This window comes from Austrofundulus limnaeus, unplaced genomic scaffold (assembly GCF_001266775.1).
Source record: "Austrofundulus limnaeus strain Quisiro unplaced genomic scaffold, Austrofundulus_limnaeus-1.0 Scaffold153, whole genome shotgun sequence".
Lineage (NCBI taxonomy): Eukaryota > Metazoa > Chordata > Actinopteri > Cyprinodontiformes > Rivulidae > Austrofundulus > Austrofundulus limnaeus.
The window spans coordinates 867,183-879,619 of record NW_013952555.1 but is presented as its reverse complement, the minus strand read 5'-3'; positions in this window follow the sequence as shown (position 1 = coordinate 879,619).

Here is a 12,437-nt window from a genome sequence, read left to right as displayed (position 1 = left end):
ATATATTATTAGCCAAACTGTTAAGTTGTATTAACTGTGTTATTCATGTATATGTATGTCTATGTATGACTCACCTGGAGTCTGCAGCATTTCTGATTTTTCATTATCCCGGGGGAGTGCCTCACTCTTGTCAAAATCTGCAGCATTTCCGGTGGATTATTAACCAGGAGCAGTGACATGAGTTCAAGGTATTTGCGAGGAGCTAACAGGGACCCACAGCATATTCCATGAGTTTACCTGAGCACCAAGCACCCGTGTGAGTCGGGAACATGTTTTTTTTTTTTTCAGCATGATTTCTAACTTCTGGCCTTTTTTTTTAAACTGACTGATTTTAAGCTGTAGTCTGCCAAAGGACATTAAAGATTCAGGTTAATATAGACCTCGGATTCGTGGGACCTGTGTMGATAAGGAACTGACCAGCTCTGGTGGCAACCCCTGCAAGAAAAACGCATTTTTCTATTTGGTCCAACAGTGCTATTCTCAGTCTTTTCAGCTTTGTGGGAACAAACCTCACAAACTCAGGATTTATCCTATTATTATTATTTTTTATCACTGATGATCGTCCCTTGTTGAAGATCCTTGGTGAGAATCTTTGCAGCAGACAACGTCTCTCCAGTTCAGTTTGTAAAAAAGTGAAATGAAATGATCTGGCAAATAAAGCTTGGTTAAAATGTATGGTGGTCTTCTGATCTTGATAATGAAAACTATACAGTATGTTATGTGCCATTATGCATTTTACAGTGTTCCTGTAACCTGTATGCTAATTAGTGCTGATTTACGCCTCATTATGTTGATTTATAACAGGGTCACAAGAGCGCTGTTGACTGCAAGAAAAAAGAGCTCCATTAAAGGACATGGCATGAACATTACTCTTGTGTTTAGGATGTCTCAGAGAAGCTTTACTCATGTCTTATTCAAGACATTTTATTATGAGATCATCATTCTAATTAAAAACCTCTGCCTACAAATGACTACAAATGTCATTTTGTGTGATTCTGCTCATTAGCAGCAAATTTGTCCGGATTCCACTCTTTTGTTCTGCATAAGCCTCTAAACCAGGGGCGCCCAAACATTTTCCCTGAGAGGGACAAAATWAAAATCAATCTGAGGGCTGTGGGCCAAATGCAATAATATAATACACGAAATGCAGATACTTCTTAAGTAAAGTTGTTTTACTTTTTTGATTAAGCCAGTGTGGTTGCCCACATTCTTTTGTTTGTTTTCAGTCCATGGACATGGAAAAAATTCAACGTTTGCTCGGGCAGCAAAGGCTCATGGGACTTTTCATAATTTAAAATTTGGTWATATGTGGTTTTATAAGGTGTACAAATCTAGATGCGTGCTTAAATCTAATCAAGATGTCTCTTGTAGTTACTTGTATTTTATATTTATATTTAATCTTAACATAATTCAAAAATAAATTGAGTACCATAAATTAAGACTATCTGACTACAGCTCATTGTAGGTATAGTTGGACCAATGTTTTAAAAGACTACGTGTAATTATATTGTTTCTACATACTGAGACAAAATTTTACAATCTAATAACCAGAACAACTTCTGCTGGGCCAAATCAAATGGATTGACGAGCCAATTTTGACCCGCGGGCCCCACTTTGGACACCTCTACTCTAAACCAATCAGATTCAGGTAGAGTTGGAGTAAGTGGTTCTGGGTGGAGCGGGACTCTCTGATTGATTGATTGATTGATTGATTGATTGAGTGATTGGTTGGTTGATTGATTGATTGATTGATTGATTGATTGATTGATTGATTGATTGATTGATTGATTGATTGATTGATTGATTGTTTGATTTGCCTTTCAATTCAATTCAATTCAAAAATACTTTATTGATCCCAGAGGGAAATTAGGTGTTGTTGTAACTCATTTACTAAAAACTTATTGTAGTTTACTTTTTTGTACTTATTGTCACTCTACAGAGCACAATGACATTACATTTAAGAACACCCATTCAAGAAGACACACATGACAAAAACATGGGGGAAACAGGTGATCAGGTCATGCGACAACCAGCAGGGGTGGTGCTACCTTTAAAAATAAAAACTAAAAAAACACAGAAGCTTAGATGAGAGAAAACAAAACAAAACATCATATTATATCAACAAAAGGTGACACACTATGGCGTTTATTGAAAAAACCTCTACAAGCAAGAGCACATTTATTAGCCAGAGGAGTAAGTGAGTTTAGAGGGTGTGTATCTGAAGCCATGAATGTTGTATGCACTTGTGTGAATATCTGAAGAATGAGTCCGAACCCCATAGTTCAGCCATTGTCCAGAATATTGCTGTTGAATTGTTCATTCTGTACAGCTTCAGGTTGTCCTTCAAAGAATCAGATTAGACGGGAGTTAGGGGGGGCACATCAATGTAAACACCAGGAGGAATTTAGTTCCACAGCTTTCTCAAGGTCAGCGTAGGGGGAGACACATGAATCTGTAATCAGTTGTTTGGGAACAGAAGGAAAGGTTTTTGGTCAGACAGACAATAGCAATTTTTCATCTGCCTTAATGTCCGCTGGTACATCCAATGTGGCGAATCCTATCAGACAAATAGTGTGGACAATCCCGCCGAGGCGAGCTCTCAGCTTCTCCAGATCAATTCCATCTCAYCACCAAAGTCCAGGAACCACAGCCGGCTCGTGACCCTCAGCAGAACTGCTTGCAGACCAAGTTCCAGCTCGCTCAAGGCAAAAGTCTGAGTGCTGAAAGAACGGCAATCCTTTATATTGGTCAGGCAGCCAGGAAATGGCCTGAATAGCCGCCAACATTGTTTTGTAGAACACCAGGAGACCACCAAGCCAGTCTGTAGAATGCAGTGATCAAAATTCAAATCCAGAACTGAGGTCCCACCTTTGACATGTCCTCCCATGGAAAAAAAAAAACTTTAATCCAAAAATTTATTAAGAGACCAGCTAACCAAATCTATAAAAATAAAAATATCCATAATTTCTGGTTTTGGATGAAAACTTAGAAGAGGCTCCCAAGCAGCAAAGCAGGGAAGATAAGGAAGGGCAGGAGAGAGGGAAAAAGCATCTCACGCCTCCGAGAGCAGGAACAAAAAAGAAAAAAAAATCAGCACTGGCTGTCCTGGATCACAGCTTTTCCTGTTTAAGTAGAACCAATAGTCTTTCTGGGACCATTGTATGCCATCCAGTAAACATTTTTTGCCCTGCTCCTGAGTTTGTACTTGGGCAAACTTTGATAGCTCAGTTTATGTCTAACATTTTTCTTACCTGTGTCGCCTCGCAGTATTCTCTGTGCACTCCAGAAATCCCTTGTGTTTAATACATTACTGACGACTCCCTACTGTAATTCCAGAAAGAAAAGGAGAAATCTACTCAGCCTTCCAACCTAGTTTGTCCACTCCTTCATCACTCCTCTGGATTAAGGTCTGCTTCCCTGTTCTATGTTCATCTGTCTGCTGCCGCTCGTCCACTCTCCCCAACATACAAACATAAGAAGAAAAGGACACACCTTTTCACTACAGATCTAAGTGTCACTCTTCCAACATTGCTTACTGTAACCCTGACTCACTCCCACAAACTCTGTTAGTAGTAAATAGGTAAGAAGCTATTTTTTTTATGTTAGCGTGTCTCAGGAAAACAAAGCCAACAATACCTGGTTGATAACGTTTCATATTGTGATAGAGTCTGAATGCTGTGCAAAGCCTTCTCCTGCACATCCCAAAGATTCTCAATGGACTCTGTGAAGCCAATCCATGTGTGAAAATGAAGTCTCATGCTCTCTGAACCACTCTTACATAATTGACGCTCGATGATTCCTGGCATTGTCATCTTAGAGCATGCCTGTGCCATCAGGGAAGAAACAATCCATTGATGGCCTGATCATTCAGTATATTCAGGTAGTCAGCTGACCTCATTCTTTGAGCACAAACTGTTGCTGAACCTAGACCTGCCCAACTGCAGCAACCCCAGATCAGAGCACTTAGTTACTGTAAATCCAGGTGGCCACCAAGCAACAACCCTAGGTTCTCCCCTCAGAACCAGACCAACAATTTTACGTGCAACCCTGAAAATAACTCTAAAGTGGCTAAATGGTTCCACAAATTTAATTGATTAGTTATAACCTGATCCAACTCTTTGCCCAGACATATTTGCAAACTGTTTTATGTTTTGACAACTGGAATATAACTATCACAACTGTGTTTCTGGCTGACTGACAAAACGAAATCATTGTGTTACGACTTTACCAAAGAAATTGATGGCAGAAAATATTCAAATTAACCGTAATATTAAACAAGAGCAAAACCCTAAAAAAGGTGTTGGTGACCTAAAAAGTCAGCATATGACATTTACTGGGCTGAATATTATCAAATGCATCAAAGTAACTTTTAATCTTGTTAGTTTTTCAGTTTTATTCAGATGGCGGCATGCAGCTCAGGAGCTGAATTTAAATAAGCTGTTCTGTGACAAAGGAAAAAAATCTGTTCAGTAGGAAAATCTAGACAGGCAGGTTTTATAATTTGATTTTTCTGAAAAGCTGATAATGTTTCACATTAACTTATTCCTGTCTAGATGGATTTGCCCATGCAACTGCAAAGCAGTATGTGTAAATTGTTATCTCTTTGACATCTTGCTAGCATAGCTGTAACATTTAAGTAGTTTCCATAAAGCAGTGCACCACTGCTTCATTTTTACATGATCAAAAAAGAGAAGAGTCTTGACATATCTGTACTGACAGGGCTTTGGAGCCGAAAATCTTCAGCTAGAGTTTGAAAATCAGACAGGACCCTGATGATGGTAAAAACAGAATACAAAACACTGCATTTGAAAATGACATCTTGTACAGCTATTGTTTAAACGTCCGGAGCAATGTGCCAGTATTATAGGCCGGAGTAGACTGAAGTTCACTGCAGAACTCTTTTTATTGTCTTTTTCCTAAGAGAAATTTGTCTTTGAGTATTTTGTCCAAATAGATTCACAGTTGTGAAATGACAGATTCTGGAAATAGTAAATAATAATTTAAAATTGGATTTTGGTGTCACAAGAACAATAAAGTCACGGGGCATGGCTGGTATCACAGCAACCACATAGTGTAAAGTTTAAGCAGATGAACAAAGAGAGCAGTTAAAATTCAAAACTTAATGAAAATATATTTATTAAACAAAAAAACATGCTGACATGGCAGCTTCAATAAACTTTTTTTCAAACAACACGAACACCAAGAGCATGGGCAGACATCCACACAGGCTGGGGTAGACAACACTCTGAATGAACCAAACACTGAGGACACAAGACTGAATATAAGGACAAACTAATGAGGGATAAATGAAGAATAMCTGGAGGAGACACACAAGGAACAGCTAAGCGAGGACAGGGCTGGAGAATTGACAGACAGGAAAACACAGGGTACAAAACATGATGCACACAAGAAAAAACAAATAGAATACAAAGAGTCCAGGGGGACAACCTGGAGACCGTCCAGCATGGAGCAGTTCCAAAACTACAACCAAGGAAGTCACAGGAGGTAATGGGACCAAAGGAAGCTGTGGGAGTCAAAGGGGATCAGAGGAAGATGCAGGAGTCGATGGGGACCACAGTAATGGTATGTTCACACTGAACGCATTTTGGAGCAGATATGTGAAGTCTATCGTGGACGCGACTCTAGGGGTCTTGTGGCGCGTCAGGTCCGTTTAGCGCGGCGCACAAGGAACGCGAAAGGTGCGGCAGAGCATTTTCTGTGCATGCGCTGCGGCGAAAGCAGCCAACGCCAGAGTTCAAAAATCTGATCTTTCACCGCTTGACACATCTTGACAACCAGTCAGAGAGACTCATTTTTCCATGTGACAGTTTCCTGAATGTTGCCCATAAACAGACAGACAGGAGCTCTTTGGCTGAAATTGACTGTGTGCAGTTGGTGTTCTGGCTGGAGATATCAGCACCGATGTGGGTCAGCAAATTGTTAAACTGACCGCGGTGTTAAACTGGGCTCGGGACAAAAAATAGTTCATCAGCTCGCAGCTCCTGGTGTGGTGAAACTAACTGAACAAACTGCCTCTAAATCATCTGGTGAATTAATTACAGCGGGTAAAATAAGTGTTGAACACGCCACCATTTTTCTCAGTAAATATATTACTAGAGGTGCTAATGACATGAAATTTTCACCAGATGTTGGTAACAACCCAAGTGATCCATACATACAAAGAAATCAAACCATAAATGTCCAGAAATGAAGTTATTTGTAATAATGTGGAATGGCACAGGGAAAAAGTATTGAACACACTTACTGAAATTTATCTAATACTTTGTACAAAAGCCTTTGTTGKCAATGACAGCTTCAAGACGCCTCCTGTATGGAGAAACTAGTGGCATGCATTGCTCGGGTGTGATTTTGGCCCATTCTTCCACAAACAGTCTTCAAATCWTGAAGGTTTCATGGACCTCTTCTATGAACTCTGATCTTTAGTTCTTTCCATAGATTTTCTGTTGGATTCAGGTCAGGTGATTGGCTGGGCCATTCCAGCAGCTTTAGTTTCTTTCTCTGAAACCAACTGAGAGTTTCCTTGGCTTTGTGTTTGGGCTCATTGTCTTGCTGAAATGTCCAGCCACATTTCATCTTCATCATCCTGGTAGATGGAAGCAGATTTTTATCAAGAATGTCTCTGTACATTTTTCCTCTCATCCTTCCTTCAATTATTTGAAGTTTGCCAGTACCATATGCTGAAAAACAGCCCCACACCATGATGTTCCCACCTCCAAACTTCACTGTTGGTATGGTGTTTTTGGGCTGATGTGCAGTGCCATTTGACCTCCAAACATGATGTGTATTCTGGTATCCAAACAGTTCAATGCTGGTCTCATCTGACCAGACTATMTTCTCCCAGTATTACACAGGCTTGTCTAAATGTTGTGCAGCAAACTTTAAAGGAGCTTCAACATGCTGTTTCTTCAACAGTGGAGTCTTGTGTGGTGAGCGTGCATACAGGCCATGGTGGTTCAGTGCATTACGGCGTTCGGTGTGAACGTAGCATGAGATGCAGGAGTTGACAGAGAATGGAAGGAGAATGAAGTAGTTGACAGGAAGTGGAAGGAAGATGTAGAAATTGACTGGGACTGGGAGAATGCAGGAGTCAATGGGGACCGGAAGAAAGATGCAGGAGTTGAGGAGGACCAGAGGGAAGATGCATGAGTCACTGAGGACTGGAAGAAAAATGCAGAAATTGACGGGGACAGGCAAAAGGAAACTGGATGTGAGAGTGGGGACCGGAAGGTGAAGGCAGCAGACAAAGGAGACCCAGAAGACTGGAGCAGACAAAGATAGAGCAGAGGTTGAAAGAGGGTCTGCTCTCTGAAAACAATGTCCATGTCTTGTTTAGTTTACAGCTGCTCCGATCGCTCTATCTGAGAAAAGGAAAGGGGTATTATCGAGTTCCAAAGATTGTCAAACACAAAGGTGTGAGAGGTAGAAAACTCACCGAACAATGTCGTAAATTTCACTTACTTATTCTTATGTCTATCTCTGTTGCTTTGCTTTGCTTCCACCCCAAAAAACAAAACAAAACAAAGAAAACAATATTTTGCTGCTTTCAGATAGAGACAATTTTGGACATTGCCTGTTGATTAATTTTTTTTAATTAACCTTTGTGTGACTCCTATAACCAAGCCAGACCAGTAAACACGAAACCAAACCCTTTCTACTGCCATCACCTCCACCAGGTCATTCTGAGTGCCTCTGATTGGACGCCTGTTTATTGCAGACCAAGAAAAGCCCAACAGCCTTTGTTCTCCTCCCCCTATCAGCTTCATTCATTATAGATCACCTGCCTCCATCGGCACGGCTTCATTACGTCCTCATTTGCAGCTTCTCTGGTCTGCTGACTCTTCTTTTTTCATCAGAGCCTAACGGGCCTCCCGATACCACCCTTTTCAATCCCCATCAGCGTCCCCCACCTCTTTTTTTACATCCCCTTTCCTTTCCTTAACTTCTCTACTATTCTGCAATCTCAGTTTAATCAATAAAATTAAACTTATTATTCAGGTTGCTAACAATGAACAAATGATTGAGTACACTGCATTGATTACTTTTTAGTGCTAGTACTTTTCTTTTTTGGGTCATTGACCCAGGACCTAAAGGCTGCCAATTTTGACTACTAATTGCAAATACTCCTCCCAGTCAGTCAGGCAGGCACAAATCCCTCCCTTTGTCTCAGTTTAGTTGAACATTGTTTATTCTGTCTGCAAGGCTTTCCAAAGCAGATCATATCAGTAATCTCAAAAAACAAGACAAGYAGTCATTACAACAAGAAAGGAAGCTACAGATGTATAGAGCGTCTTTGCTTTGCATCTTGTGTTTAAGTTGCTGCTTTATTTTATTTTTCTAACACCACAGTTTCAAAAAACAGTGAGAAACATAGGATGAGCTGAAGGACAAATTTTTACTAGGCGCAAAAGATTTCCTGGGCAAGATTGTCCTTGAGAGAATTATTTATTTATTTATTTATTTAGTCCTTGCACTGTGTTTGTACATGTACCAACAATAAAATACCGTCACACCCAATTTATGTTGTTATTGATTTGGTTTATATTCTTGGTCTGGATGTAAATCAAACTGGCCTTTTCTTAGTGAGAATGGCTGCTGGAAGACTGTAACCGACCGCTTCACAAATTATCATCAGTTTGTCAGGATGGTTATGTAACTTGGTAAAATGAGCTTCATCTCTATGAAATTTTAAATTTAAGGCTTTTTCAGGCCAACTGGAAGCAGGAAAATATAGAGGGCAGCTGCTCAAAATACTTCCTGTTCTGTTCAACAAAGGTCACTGCAAACAAAACTTTGAGGATTCGTGTGTTTGTGTTTGACCTTGCAAGTGGCAGAACTTCACAGATATTATGGTGGGCCTGGTAGCCTACTGAAGATGTTTAATAGTTATTAATGAGGAAAAAAACACGGCAAAGCTTCACTGAATTTTATCTATGGTTCCTCAGTCCTYATACTGCCCTAATATCTATGTTGCTACTGTTAGGATTCTAGCCTGCTCCAGGGTTTTAATGGAATTTATTCTAATAAATGCAGTCATATCTCAGTTAGATATCAATATTTATAAACCAGTARACTATGCTATATTTCACTTTGATATAGTCCCAAATGCAGAGGTTGTATAGAGAGGTGGGGGGTAGTGGGAGGGGAAAACAATTTTTTGTTAAAAAAGGATCCTCCAGCAGTATGAGGCTGCAGAAGAGCAGCTATCTGCTTTMTGTGGGCGGGGCTTGAGAGGACAAGAAAGAGAAATGTTTTATGTCAGCAGTAACTGTGATGGATCGTTACACACTAGGATGGAAATYCCAGGGGAATTGGGTGGGTCCAGACCCCCAGTTTTGGAAAAGAGAAGCTTCTCCCCACCGCCCCCCCATCCCCAAAGAAATCATGTGAAGAAACTGTACTTTTAAGCAATATAAAGAAAAAAGTATATCTACTCTTTAGGCGAAACAATGCATTTGTAACTCCAGCATTAATATTGGACTTCAAGTTGACTTGTACTATACACTATCCTTTTTTTGTTGTTGTTTAGCAATAACTGATCGTGCGTACCACAAGGAAGACTCAAGTTTAAACGGCAGTGAGGATTTTTATATTTCCCTTAAATCAACATATTTTTGTTTTATATATAATATTTCTGYATTGTTTGAAGGGATCTCAGATTACAAGGAACAATAGGTGTTTGATCATTTCAGTAGCTCATAATTTATACAAGTGTCTCAAATAATAGAGACACTACAATAAATCAATGTGTCTGTGGAATATTTTAGTTTGATTTAGTGGAGTAATTTATTGAATGCACGTCTTCTGTTTGTTAGCTTGTTGTTAATTTCTTGTAAAGTTGCTATAGGCCAGTGAAAATTATTCCAACACCAAAGTATACTTAAAGCCAAGTCATAAACTGCTGTCAGTTATTTCTGAATTCAGATCCTCCTACATTCTACCAGGGACCTCTAACTTAAATAGAAAGGTATGGTGGTGGAAGATTGTGGAACCAAAAAAGGAGTGGAGTGAAAAATTAGCAGTGTTGATGTAGAGCRCAATGCATTTAATGTGATGGATGTCTGCATCACCATTTAAAAAATAATAAAATTAACCCTACCTAATATTACCATTTCACTTTGCAGTTAACTAATTTATTTTAACTAAATACAAATTCGCTGTGCATTATTGTCAGTATTTCATTGGTAATAAAAACCTGTTTGTTGTTGTTTTATCCCACAACCAGGTGGTCTCAAACACCAGCTGTCATTAGATTGACCAGATGTCCCAATTTGTGCAGGACTCTGTTGTGGCGTTCTGCAAGTTGAAACAATGGTCCATATTTGGGTTAAAAATGGTAATTAGTGGTTTCATTTTGCAACCATTATGTACTGCCACCTTATTTCTGCCTCTCTACCATTGCAGAAGGAGAGAAATGAGAAAGGCAGCATGGYCATCTTGGGTGTCACTGTGGTAAAAAAAAAAATAAACATAGTGCAAAAAAAAGGGACTTGATTCATGCAGAATGTAATGGAATTTATGTCAAAGAAACAAAAATGAAACTACAACAAAGACTGGAGAATGGGTGAGGTCAGTGAAAGGTGATTTTCAGAAAGAAATTTGCCAAAGTTTCCTTCCTTTTTTTTTTTACAATTTTCGTGACGGGGAACACAACATGAAGCGACACTGTAAAAGGGATGCACACAGGGAAACCCACAGCTCAGAAAGCAGCCTGTCAGTCCATGGACACATTTTGTTCAAACTCAAAGATGACTGCCAGATTGACAAAATACCAGAACCCAAGATCAAAATGCTAAACTTTAAATAAAAAAGTTATGACATCATAGCCTTAGTGATGTGTCCCACAATGGCCCTCATAAGCCTCTTTTTTGTCCCACATTACATTTTTCAGGACCTGGTCACTCTAGCTGTAATCACTTCATCACCGTTTTTTAGCTGCGGCTTTGGCTTACTTTTCACATATCGGCTGTTTCAGTTGTTGCCACCTCTCTTTGCAGTACAAAGGTGCGCCAGGAGTGGGCTGAGTTCGATCTCCTTCGCTGTCTTGGTACAATCAGAAGTTTCACCGAGGCAGCCAGGAGGCRTAGAACTCCCAGCCTCATGTCTCTTGGCTGACCTGGGAATGCCTCGAAATTCTCCCAATAAATCTGGAGGTGGTGGCTGTGGAAAGAGATGTTCGGGTTTCACTTCTCAAGTTGAAGGAAATCTACAGCTTGAAAGTCACTGATTTTAGTCCAGTTTCAGAAGCTGACATTTTGGGTTGTTTCATACTTGGACTGTCACATTTTGTGAAGAGAGAAAAAAAAACAACAACTACATAAACAGTCAGGCAGACAGGTGAAGGAAAACTAAACTTAAAACTAAACTAACACTATTACAATGATCAGAAATAAAGTAAAACATAAATATGTTATAGCTTTTACCAAGAAGTGCAGACACAAGTAAAAGTTAAGAATCACATTTAATTCTGACTGGGCTGCGAAGATTGAAGCTACCTGTGGAGGAGAGACAACACAAGAATTAACAGAGGTGAGTGCTAAAAGTTTATTAATAAACTTGATCTTATGGTTTTTCCTTATTTTCATTTTCTGAAGGGGGGGATTCTGGGGGTCCAGGAAAGAAAGATACAAAACAATTGATTACCAGTGACAAACGAGAAAGAAGAGTTGGAGGGAAGCGGGCAGGCAGGTGGATGACGAGGTGAAACTGATTACTTCAGAGTGGTAAGATGGGATTTTGGGAATTTTCCAGGAGTGAAGGCGCTCAACCATGTATGTTTGTGTCCGAGGTGGTGTCAAGGGACCAGAACTGGCACACGAGGTAATCGGGAAGCTCATAGATGTGATCTGGAGTCGAGTAAACGAGTTGGTCTTCTACCTTAAACTTCAAGTCAGACAGTAACAGAGAAACACTGAAGCTTCGAGGCTGGAACGTCACTGTGAATATGCAAATGAACCAAAGAAGACAGTGGCTCAGGAGGTAGGGGAGTCATCCTTGGATTGCCACTTTGATCCATCCGTCTTAGTTGTTGGGTCCTTGGGCACGGCACTTCACCCACATTGTCTGCTGGTGGTGGTCAGAGGGTCCAGTGGTGCCGGTGTATGGCAGCCTCCTCCAGAGTGTCCCAGGGCAGCTGACAGAAGTAGTTTACCACCATCAGTGTGTGAATGGCCAAATGATGAAAATCGAMTCTCCACAAAACAAAACTTTGCATGTTTTACTATTTCATGATATGAATTTTGGTATATATCTCATAATCAACCACCAACTTATTTAATGTATTAACCCACTAGCCTTRATTAAAAGGTATTTTACAACTTTTTATTCAGAAGTCGATGGATTGACACCTTCAACCTGTCAATTTACTTTGAGTTTTAAATATATTCAGTTCTTTTTGTGATCAGTCAGCAGGTTAGCTC